Source organism: Mauremys mutica, chromosome 9 (assembly GCF_020497125.1).
Source record: "Mauremys mutica isolate MM-2020 ecotype Southern chromosome 9, ASM2049712v1, whole genome shotgun sequence".
In the NCBI taxonomy this organism is placed as follows: Eukaryota; Metazoa; Chordata; order Testudines; family Geoemydidae; genus Mauremys; species Mauremys mutica.
The window spans coordinates 62891910-62901061 of NC_059080.1; the positions used below are offsets into that span (position 1 = coordinate 62891910).

The following is a 9152-nucleotide window of genomic DNA, read 5'->3' on the forward strand; positions in this document are numbered from 1 at the left end:
TACATCACTCAGGGGTGTGAATAATCCACACCCATACAAGACTTAAGTTACACTGACCTAAGCACTGATGTAGACAGCACTATGTCGGTGAGAGCGCTTCTCCCACTAACATAGCTACCGCCTCTCACAGAGGTGAAGTAATTAAGTCAACGGGAGAGCTCTCTCCCATCAGCTTACACGGCTTCACCAGACACACTACAGCGGTGCATCTGTAGTGCTTCCAGTGTGTAGACTAGCCCTTAGATTTTTCTTCTTATGTGTCTGTACAAAAACTAGTATAATGACTGGGGCCTCTGGAAGCTACTTTTAATATCTATTTGACAATAATTAAATTACAGCTAATGACATCTTTTGTCTATTTTACAACACTGGCACAGCTCTATTGCGCAGCCCTGCTGTGTGCATTTGTCACTTCCACTGGGAAGATGCCCACGTCAACATACTACTCTTGGGAGATTCTACGTCATTGCACCCGGAGATTTCTTTGCTTCCCCACAGAAAAATGACTTCTGATGGGGAAGCAAAGGGAAGCCGGAAGAGTGGTTATGCGCTCCTACAGCAGTTCAGGCCGGTCAGTCTGGGCACACAGAGCAGCCGGTAGAGACAAATCAGAATGTGTGTGTGTAGCAGAATGTAGCAGCCTGACTGCTTAGTGAATTGTTCCCACTGTTCTTAGTGAATTCCTCCAGGAATATAAAGCAGGTGTAAAAAATGTTAAGGCTTCTTTACATTGCCAGAGTGGTGTAAAGGAGCCTTACTGTAAAAGGACAGTATTGCCTTATAAATGCTTAGGATGCTTTAGTGATTAGAACTGGTCTACATTTTGGACTGAAAAAATTTCCTATCAAAATGTGCCCCATGAACTGTTTGCTACTGACCTTTTTGGAGATGGTCGGTAGCCAGTATAAATTTTAAGTCTGAGTCTCCAAACCTCACTTGCTCTTCAGTTGGCTGTGAATTTGGTAGGGTCCTAATCATAGCTATGAACAATGTGTCATAGACTGTGAAATCTGGTCTCCCCGCCATGAAAGCTGATCTTCTGTGTGCTTTTACCCTATACTATACAGATTTCATGGGGGAGACCAGCATTTCTCAAGTTGGGGGTCCAGACCCAAACGGGAGTTGTGGGGGAGGGGTCACAAAGTTATTTTAAGGCAGTCACAGTACTACCAAACTTATTTCTGTGCTGCCTTTAGAGCTGGGCGGCTGGAGAGCGGTAGCCGTTGGCTGGGCGCCCAACTAGAAGCAGTGCATAAGTAAGGGCGGCAATACCATACCATGCCATCCTTACTTCTGCACTGCTGCTGGTGGGGGCTCTGCCTTCAGAGCTGGGCTTCCAGCCAGCAGCTGCTGCTCTCCAGCCACCCAGCTCTGACAGTACTGCTGCCGCCAGCAGCAGTGCAGAAGTAAGGGTAGCAGTACTGCACCCCCCTGTACAATAACCCTGTGACACATACCCCTCCTCCCCCAAAAAAACTCCTTTTTGGGTCAGGACCCCAACAATTACAACAGAGGGAAATTTCAGATTTAAATTTTTTAAATCCTGTGACCATGAAATTGACCAAAATGGACCGTGAATTTGGTAGGGCCCTACCTATGATGTAATGCTGAGCATATGGCTGCATATATTTGTTGCCTAATAACTAGAAGTAAAGGGTCAATACTAGCTACATTACTATTAGACAGAGGGGGTTTGGTGATTTCCTCCAATGCTCCCCATTCCAATACTTCATCCATTGTTCTGTAGTTTAAATAAATTACCAAAATAATTAAAACCAGCGAGATTATAGTATGTTATGTTGAAAAAGAAATATGCAGAATGTTAAAATAATGTGTGTAGAATTTTAATTTTTTTGGTACAGAATTCCTCCAGGAGTAATGTACCTTATGCAACTATCTTAATGAATTAGTAGATACCTGAAAAGATGGCCTTGATAGGGAAAGAAATCAAAAGTTGTGGTTTGAAAGGTGACAGGCACATCTTTAAATACCACAGTTACGCTCCAGGGGAGGAATGTCTCTTTTCCCCTAGAGTCTTTTTTTGTTTTGTTTTGTTTCCTTCACAAAAGCACAAGTGGCCAAGTGACTATGGTTGAGTTCTAACAAAAAGGATTATTCTATTGTATGGTATATCCCATTACATATTCTGTATATAGAGAGTCTTATCTAGTCTTTCACATACATAGTGTTCATTTTGGTGTGTAACAAGCTCACATTGTGCAGAGTGACTGGTTTCATACCATGGGATGAGCACTGCCTCGACACAACCACTCTCTTATTAATATTTTTGAAACCCCCATGCCCAGAGCCATTGGCAAAGTGACAACATATAAATTATGGGTCTTCATATGGCAAAAAGGAAAAGCAAATTAATTTCAATTTCCCCAAACCACAGAAGTACTAGTGATGTACATCAGTGAACACAATAAACTCTCTCTAAAAATCTAAGTATGCCGATTTTGCCTCATTTTCTAATACCTTAGGATAATTTTTTACCAGGACGGTTGTGTCAGACTGCATACACAAGTACAGATATCAGAGTGATCATTCTTGACAGTATATAGATTTTAGAGTTTGCTACTGTAATTTTCATTACTGTGAAATGTTTCCAGAAGTCCTCTTTTAGAGGGCTGCTTTGCCCAACTGGTATTGTTTTGCAATTGTTATATGGCAAACAACTGACGATGATTTGACCATTTCCTTGCTATTTGAATGAAAAATTAGATGTGAAAATTTACACTGAAGACAAGGCTCCCTGAGCAAGAAGGCAATGCTTAAATACTTCCTCATACTTGGTAACAAAAGGATGCTAACTTGACAACAGCCATCAAAAGTGAGAAGTCACTTCAGTATTAATCTACAAGTCATCTGTGTACCTGTAAAAGACTAACTATACAAACAGTTGGGTCTTAAAACTTATTTGAGAGCTAAGAATTAACAGATTATCCTCAAATGTGGCATTATTTCCAGAAAAGAGACAGCAAAAAACTTGTGTTCTCAGACCTCAGCACAAGGAAAATGCAGAGCAGTGCTTACTTGGCAGACTTTTTACAGTAATCCAGGAATCTTTATTTCCTGAATATGTTTTTTCACATCTAGTCTTCTTCGAGTCACCATGAGCATAAGCTTAATACTTGAATTCTGGTATTAAACTATTCATTAAGCATTAAAAATTCACAGCAACAAAAAAAATTCTCAGCAATATCCAAACCAATAAGCAGATGCTGCAATCTACATTGAGAAACCCCAATGCTTGAAAATTCTGTCTTTTAAGGCAGTGAATAAAGCCTAATTCACTGAGCTTATATGTTGATTCTATTATTGTATTTTTGGCATATTTACATTAGCAGAAATTAAAGATAAATTAAAGCACAATTGGAAGAAAAATAGCTTTTTGTATAAACTATTTAAAATTTAATTTTCTACTCAAATGAATCAGAACAATTACATACATTCCTTACCTGCTTTTTTAATCAAGGTTGGCATAAGTGTTATCAGGTTCCCTCCCAGCTAGCATCAAAAAGCATGAAGTACCTAGGTCCAGAATCTCCCACACGCACTTAAACTGCGTCTCTTCCTCTTCTACTGGTAATCCTCATCCATTAGAGAGTCCGGACACCTCTAAAACTATAAAATATAAAAGAAATACCAGGGCCCCCCAACAATGTCCTTTTCTTATAGTTTTGAGAACAAAAAAATACCACAATATTGCTCACAGTTATGCCAACCCTACACAGATAACCTTTTGGCAAAGAAAGAATTCTCATCCAGCAAAGAAAGCATATGGATATTTTAAGACACTTGGATTTCAGCAAAATTATTTAGTTTCAAAATACAAATATCTTTAAACTAGATAGAACACACCTAAAGAGTATGCAGAGTTCTGGTTAAGCAGCAGCATGGTAGGACTCTTCTAAGTCTGCACTGGCTGAAAAATGTCACCTCCAAATTAAGAGCCACATTTTGTGGCCTTTACCACCACTAAACACCCATTTAAGTCAACAGGAGTTGCATGTATTCAGCACCGTTGGAAAAACTAGACTACTTGCTTAGTAATCCAACTTCAGGTACTCAGATTTCAGACCTAATTATTTTCACTATCCATATTTCTTGTCAGCATCGGGCTAGTAGGGGTCTGAAATTCAAAACCTACAATTTCCTGAAATAATAAATCCTGGAAAGAAGTTGTGTGTTTCTTCTCCCCTCCTATTGCTCTGCAGAAATATGAAATTTGTACAGTTCTCGGTTTAACCATTGCCCACAAAGGTTCTCAACAGCAGTAATCTTAATGAAAAGATACACATTTCATTCTGCTTCTACTTATTAAACTAAGGCTATGTATACACTGGCAATGAAATGACAAAACACTCTTGTCTTTCAGAGGTGTTTAAAAAAAAAAACACCCCAAAAAACAAAAAAGTTTTGCCGCCAACAAGCGCCATTGTGAACAGCACTTTGTCGGCAGAAGCCCTCTCCTGCCGCCAACTCCGCTTGTTGGGAGTGGATGTTTTTGTCAGCAGGAGAGCCAACAAACAGCAGCTATACTGCATGACTTTTAGTGGCATGGCTGTAGCAACACAACCATGTCACTAAAAGCTGTGTTGTATACACATAGCCTAAGAAGCAAAAGCACTAGAGCTGCCTGTCTATTGACAAAGTCAACACCCATTCTTTAGTTTTCAATCCCTTTTGAAAGGGTATCTTTACAACCATATGGGGCATTAACATCTTTTGTTGTTTTAAAGGAAAGGTTAAATTCTACAGGAACTGATGTCTTAAGCCTTCATGTTCATCAGTAAAAGCTTCCCATTAGCAAGAGGATTTTTCAAGTCCTGGTTTGGTGTACATTAAAATCCGATTCAGCACATCTTGGGGAAAGTAAGAGTCTAGATCGGGGTGGCCAACCTGTGGCTCCGGAGCCACATGCGGCTCTTCAGAAATTAGTATGCGGCTACTTGTATAGGTACCAACTCTGGGGCTGGTGCTACAGGCACCAACTTTCCAATGTGTCAGGGGGTGCTCACTGCTCAACTCCTAGCTCTGCCACTGCCGCCACTCTCCCCCTTCCCCACCCCTCCCCTGAGTTTTCCGTGCCCTCGCTCCTCCCCTATCCCAGATCCTCCTGCATGCCACAAGACAGCTGATCAAGGGGTGGAGGAAGAAGAGGGAGGCACTGATCAGTGGGGCTGCGGGTGGGTGGGAGACACTGGGAGCAGGGTGGGAAGGGGAACTGATGCAGGTCTGCTGATGTATTACTGTGGCTCTTTGGTAAATTCTGGGTCCTTCTCAGGCTGCTCTAGGTTGTGTGAAACTTGGGGGGGGGGGATTGGCCGAATTTCCTGTTGAACCCAAAACATCCAGCTATGTTGGAAAGTATAATCAGTATATGGCAGACACAAGTAGCAAAATAAATTAAAACAAAACAGTATTTTATGTGTGTCAAACATCTAAATCATTTTCAAAATACTTAGACTGAAAAAAAAATTGCATTTCAATACCTAAGACTAATGGTTTAAAAAAAAAATGGTCTAGCACTAGAACCTTTCATTAAATGTGTTGGAAAACAGCATATGTTAGTAAGTCTCATCATAAAATGCTGTGTCTTTACAACTACTGTTTGTTAAAGTACACTACAATGTTGGCCAGACTTCTCAGGAAAAAAACTTATTCACAATGTTCCATTCTGCAACATGTGACATGAGTCAATGCGAGTTTTGGATGTGCAAGGAATACAGGATGAGGCCCTTTTTTTTGGTTCTAAGAGACTACAGAAATTTTTTAAGTATAATATTAATGATTGTACTAAAGAGTAGTTTAGAATGTCTTGTGTTGTGGTTATATGTTACATAGCAGGTAATCTTGTGAACAGATTAATTCCATCAATGCTTGCCCCCCACCCCCCCCATGGTATATTTTCATGATGCAGGATCTGGCCTCAAGTTTTCCATAATAAATCAGGTCTCTTTGACCAATTTTAGAACCAACAACTCTTAGCCAGAACTATTTGCACATCTGAAAATTTTGCACTTATGCACTGGAAATGTGGCTGCATTTCCAACAATAATTAAGGAATTCTCATGCACAGTCTTTCCCAGTTTTCACATTTATTGTAGGTGACAGTGTCCTTTCCCTTCTGTCTCCCTCCAAACAGTATTTGGGCTATGGAAATTAATTTCTATCTTCACTAATTGAGATATCTGAAAATGAGCCACAAGGACTTGTTATTCTCTCCATGACTGATGTATTCGGCATTTGGTTTAACAACTTGCTATGAATCATGGAATTCTCAATTAAACTCAACTAAAAATAAGATTCTGTTTCAAGATCAACTGTTTCACTGAAGATGGGTCTGTGAAGTAGATTGAAGTGGGGTAATACAGACTTCCTTGTGCTCATGTTTGGAAAAGTTTTGTTGGTTTTTTTTGGTAAGTTATTACCTTTTTAATGGTTCAATACATGCCTTTTGCTCAGTGTTTAACTGACCTGAGCAGCCAAGTCTATGTCAAAGAGATTTATCTGAAATTGAAAAAAGGTAGTTTCCAGCTATACCTTGAAATACAACCATACAAAGGATGTATAGCATCTTAAATTACATAGAGAATGCATCTTCAGAAGATTTCTTGTTTAAATTAAAAGTATCATGAAAATTAAATATGAATAACAAATTCCAGTGATTAAAAGAAACACTTAAGTGGTTCCCATTTAGCACAGTGGGATGCGGCTAATTTCTCCCCCAAAAAGAGAATGTCTTCTGCTTCGAATTGTGGCTGAGAAGAAGAAATTACAGCATTCAAATATGGAACCCTAAGAAGAGCTTTTCTATGAGAGGAAATCCAGTTGAAATTTGAGCTAAAGAGAACATTCAGACTAATTAAATAATTTCTTTTGAGATTGAGTTACGTATATTGTACACAACATAAAATAGAAAGTCTTCAAATATTAGAGAAGAGCCAACAACCTGCTTTAGGTGACACACCTGTATCACAGGATCCAAGTCAAATCTCCCTTTTAAAGGGAACAGAAGTCACACCTGTAGTATTAAAAACAGAATAGTAAACTGTCAGCTTTAAAAACTTAACAAGTTAAGGTTTTTGTAGCAATAGATGAAGATCAAATGATCAGAAGGATATTTAGGTATGTATGTGATACGACTGATGAATACAGTTAGCCTCTTTAATTACCACCAAAATGCTTAGAATTCTGATTCTACATCCTCAGCAATGTTATAGAACTAGCCAAAACTCTTGTACAGGAACCCATCTCCTCCCTTCCAGCCTCTCTGATACATTGTCCCTCTCCAGCCTACATAAAATGAAGCTTCTAAGATCATCTTCCTTGCTTATTGCCCTGACCACATCACCCCTTATTTGAAGCTCTCCACGATCTTCCCTTATTCACTGCATCATCTTCAAACTTGCCCTCGTCTTCTAGGTCTTTCAGAATCCTGTGTCCAGTAACTCGTTTCCTCACACACATCCTAGCCCTGCAACGTCAGCCTTGTCTGCCTGTTTGTCAACTTCTTACATATGGAAAACTCTCCTTGAACTTGATCTATCAGGAACTGCCCTCTCCGAAGTGTACAATGGAGCCTTATCAAAATTTAGTTTTTTCTTCTGCACTAAGCTTTCATCTTCTGAAGTCATGTTTTCCGACTTTTTAGAGGAAAAAGTGATTGATAAAGAACTCAGCTATGGTTGTTTATTAAGGCTTCTGATTTCATATTTTAATAAACATCAATAAAAGGGTGTATGGGGGGGTCTCAAAGCTATTGGGGGGGGTGTCGTAGTATTGCCACCTTTACTTCTGCGCTGCCTTAAGTGCTGGGTGGCTAGAAAGCGGCGGTTGCTGGCTGAGAGCCCAGCCCTGAAGGCAGCGCTGCAGCAGTAAAAGTGGCAATACCATACCATCCCATCCTTATTTTTGCACTGCTGCTGGCAGTGGCACTACCTTCAGAACTGGGCTCCCAGTCAGCAGCTACAGAGGTTCCTGCAGCCAGGGGAGGTTCTTGGAGGTGGAAGTCCCATACCTCACCAGTCCATCCAGGACCAGCAGCTAGATCCCGACGTACAATAGGAGCCCTCAGCCAGGGTGACCCCAGCCTTACCCCTCCCCTGGCTTGGGCCCAGCGCCCCGGTGCTTGGGAGTTAAAGGTGTCTTGGGCTGGGTGTGTGGGGGGAGGTAACCACGGAACACTTCCCCCCACCCCCCAAACCATGGAACCTTGGGCAGTAACACACCTAAAGACGATCCCTGCCCCCTCAAAAAGTGAGGACTCCCCCATATGATGCCACCCTCAGTTCTGCACTGCTGTTGGCAGCAGTGCTCCTTCACAGTCAGGCACCCAGCCAGCAGCCGCTGATCTCTGGCTGCCCAGCTCTGAAGGCAGCACTACCACCAGAAACAGCACAGAAGTAAGGGTGGCAATACTGCGACACCCCCACCCCAGCCCCCTTTTGGGTTGGGACCTCCACTGTTACATCATCATGAAATTTCATATTTAAGGATCTGAAACTGAAATTTAGGATTTTTAAAATTGACCAAAGTCAACCGTTTGGTAGGGCCCTATATATAGGAAATGTGTCTGCTTCCTGGCTTGTATTTAAGGCCCTGTCTACATGCAGCAGTAATGCAAACTATGGGAATGCAATTTCTAAAGCGCATTAACATGCAGGTCATTAATTGGTATATGTAAACCCTGCTGATATACACTAAAGACTCGCTAGTGCACTTCACATAGTGGTGCTTGAAACAGTACTAGGGATATATACAAAAAGACCCCTCCACCCCCAGTCCTCATTTTTGGATAGCTGCATAAAACTGAAAAAAAAAAAAAAGCCAAAAAATAAACTTCCAAAAATGAAATAAAGCCTGAAAATCAGCAGCCCTATTTATAATTCAGTTCTAATTTTCTATCTAGGACAGTATTAACTCAGTAAGCATCTATATTATTTTGATCATTACATAGGCATCACTGGACTATTCACAGATCAACTAAAAATATTGTACTGAAGTAACCTTTTCATGATCACAACAGTTCTCTGTATAGAGAAGGCTGCAGTATTTTGAAATCTGTGTGTGTGTCAAAAAGACTATTTAGGCATAGACAATCCACATATAAACTAGTACTGGAGTGACTAGAAACTAGAATCTGA

At 40.6% G+C, this 9152-nt stretch overlaps 1 protein-coding gene across 3 annotated transcripts in view; it reads right to left on the bottom strand.

The window, feature by feature from the left end:
• Nucleotides 1-7018, bottom strand: part of PER2 (period circadian regulator 2) — a 71320-nt gene extending 64302 nt beyond the window's left edge. The window contains exons 1-2 of one of the 3 annotated variants that reach the window (XM_045030655.1): nucleotides 6977-7018; nucleotides 3462-3621 (exon numbers count right to left, since the gene is read on the bottom strand). The gene's annotated coding sequence lies outside the window, so the exon portion shown is untranslated. Of the gene's footprint in view, nucleotides 1-3461; nucleotides 3665-6976 lie in introns of those variants that run through there. The other 2 variants (XM_045030654.1, XM_045030656.1) reach the window with 2 other exon arrangements.
• Nucleotides 7019-9152: the final 2134 nt, after the last annotated feature.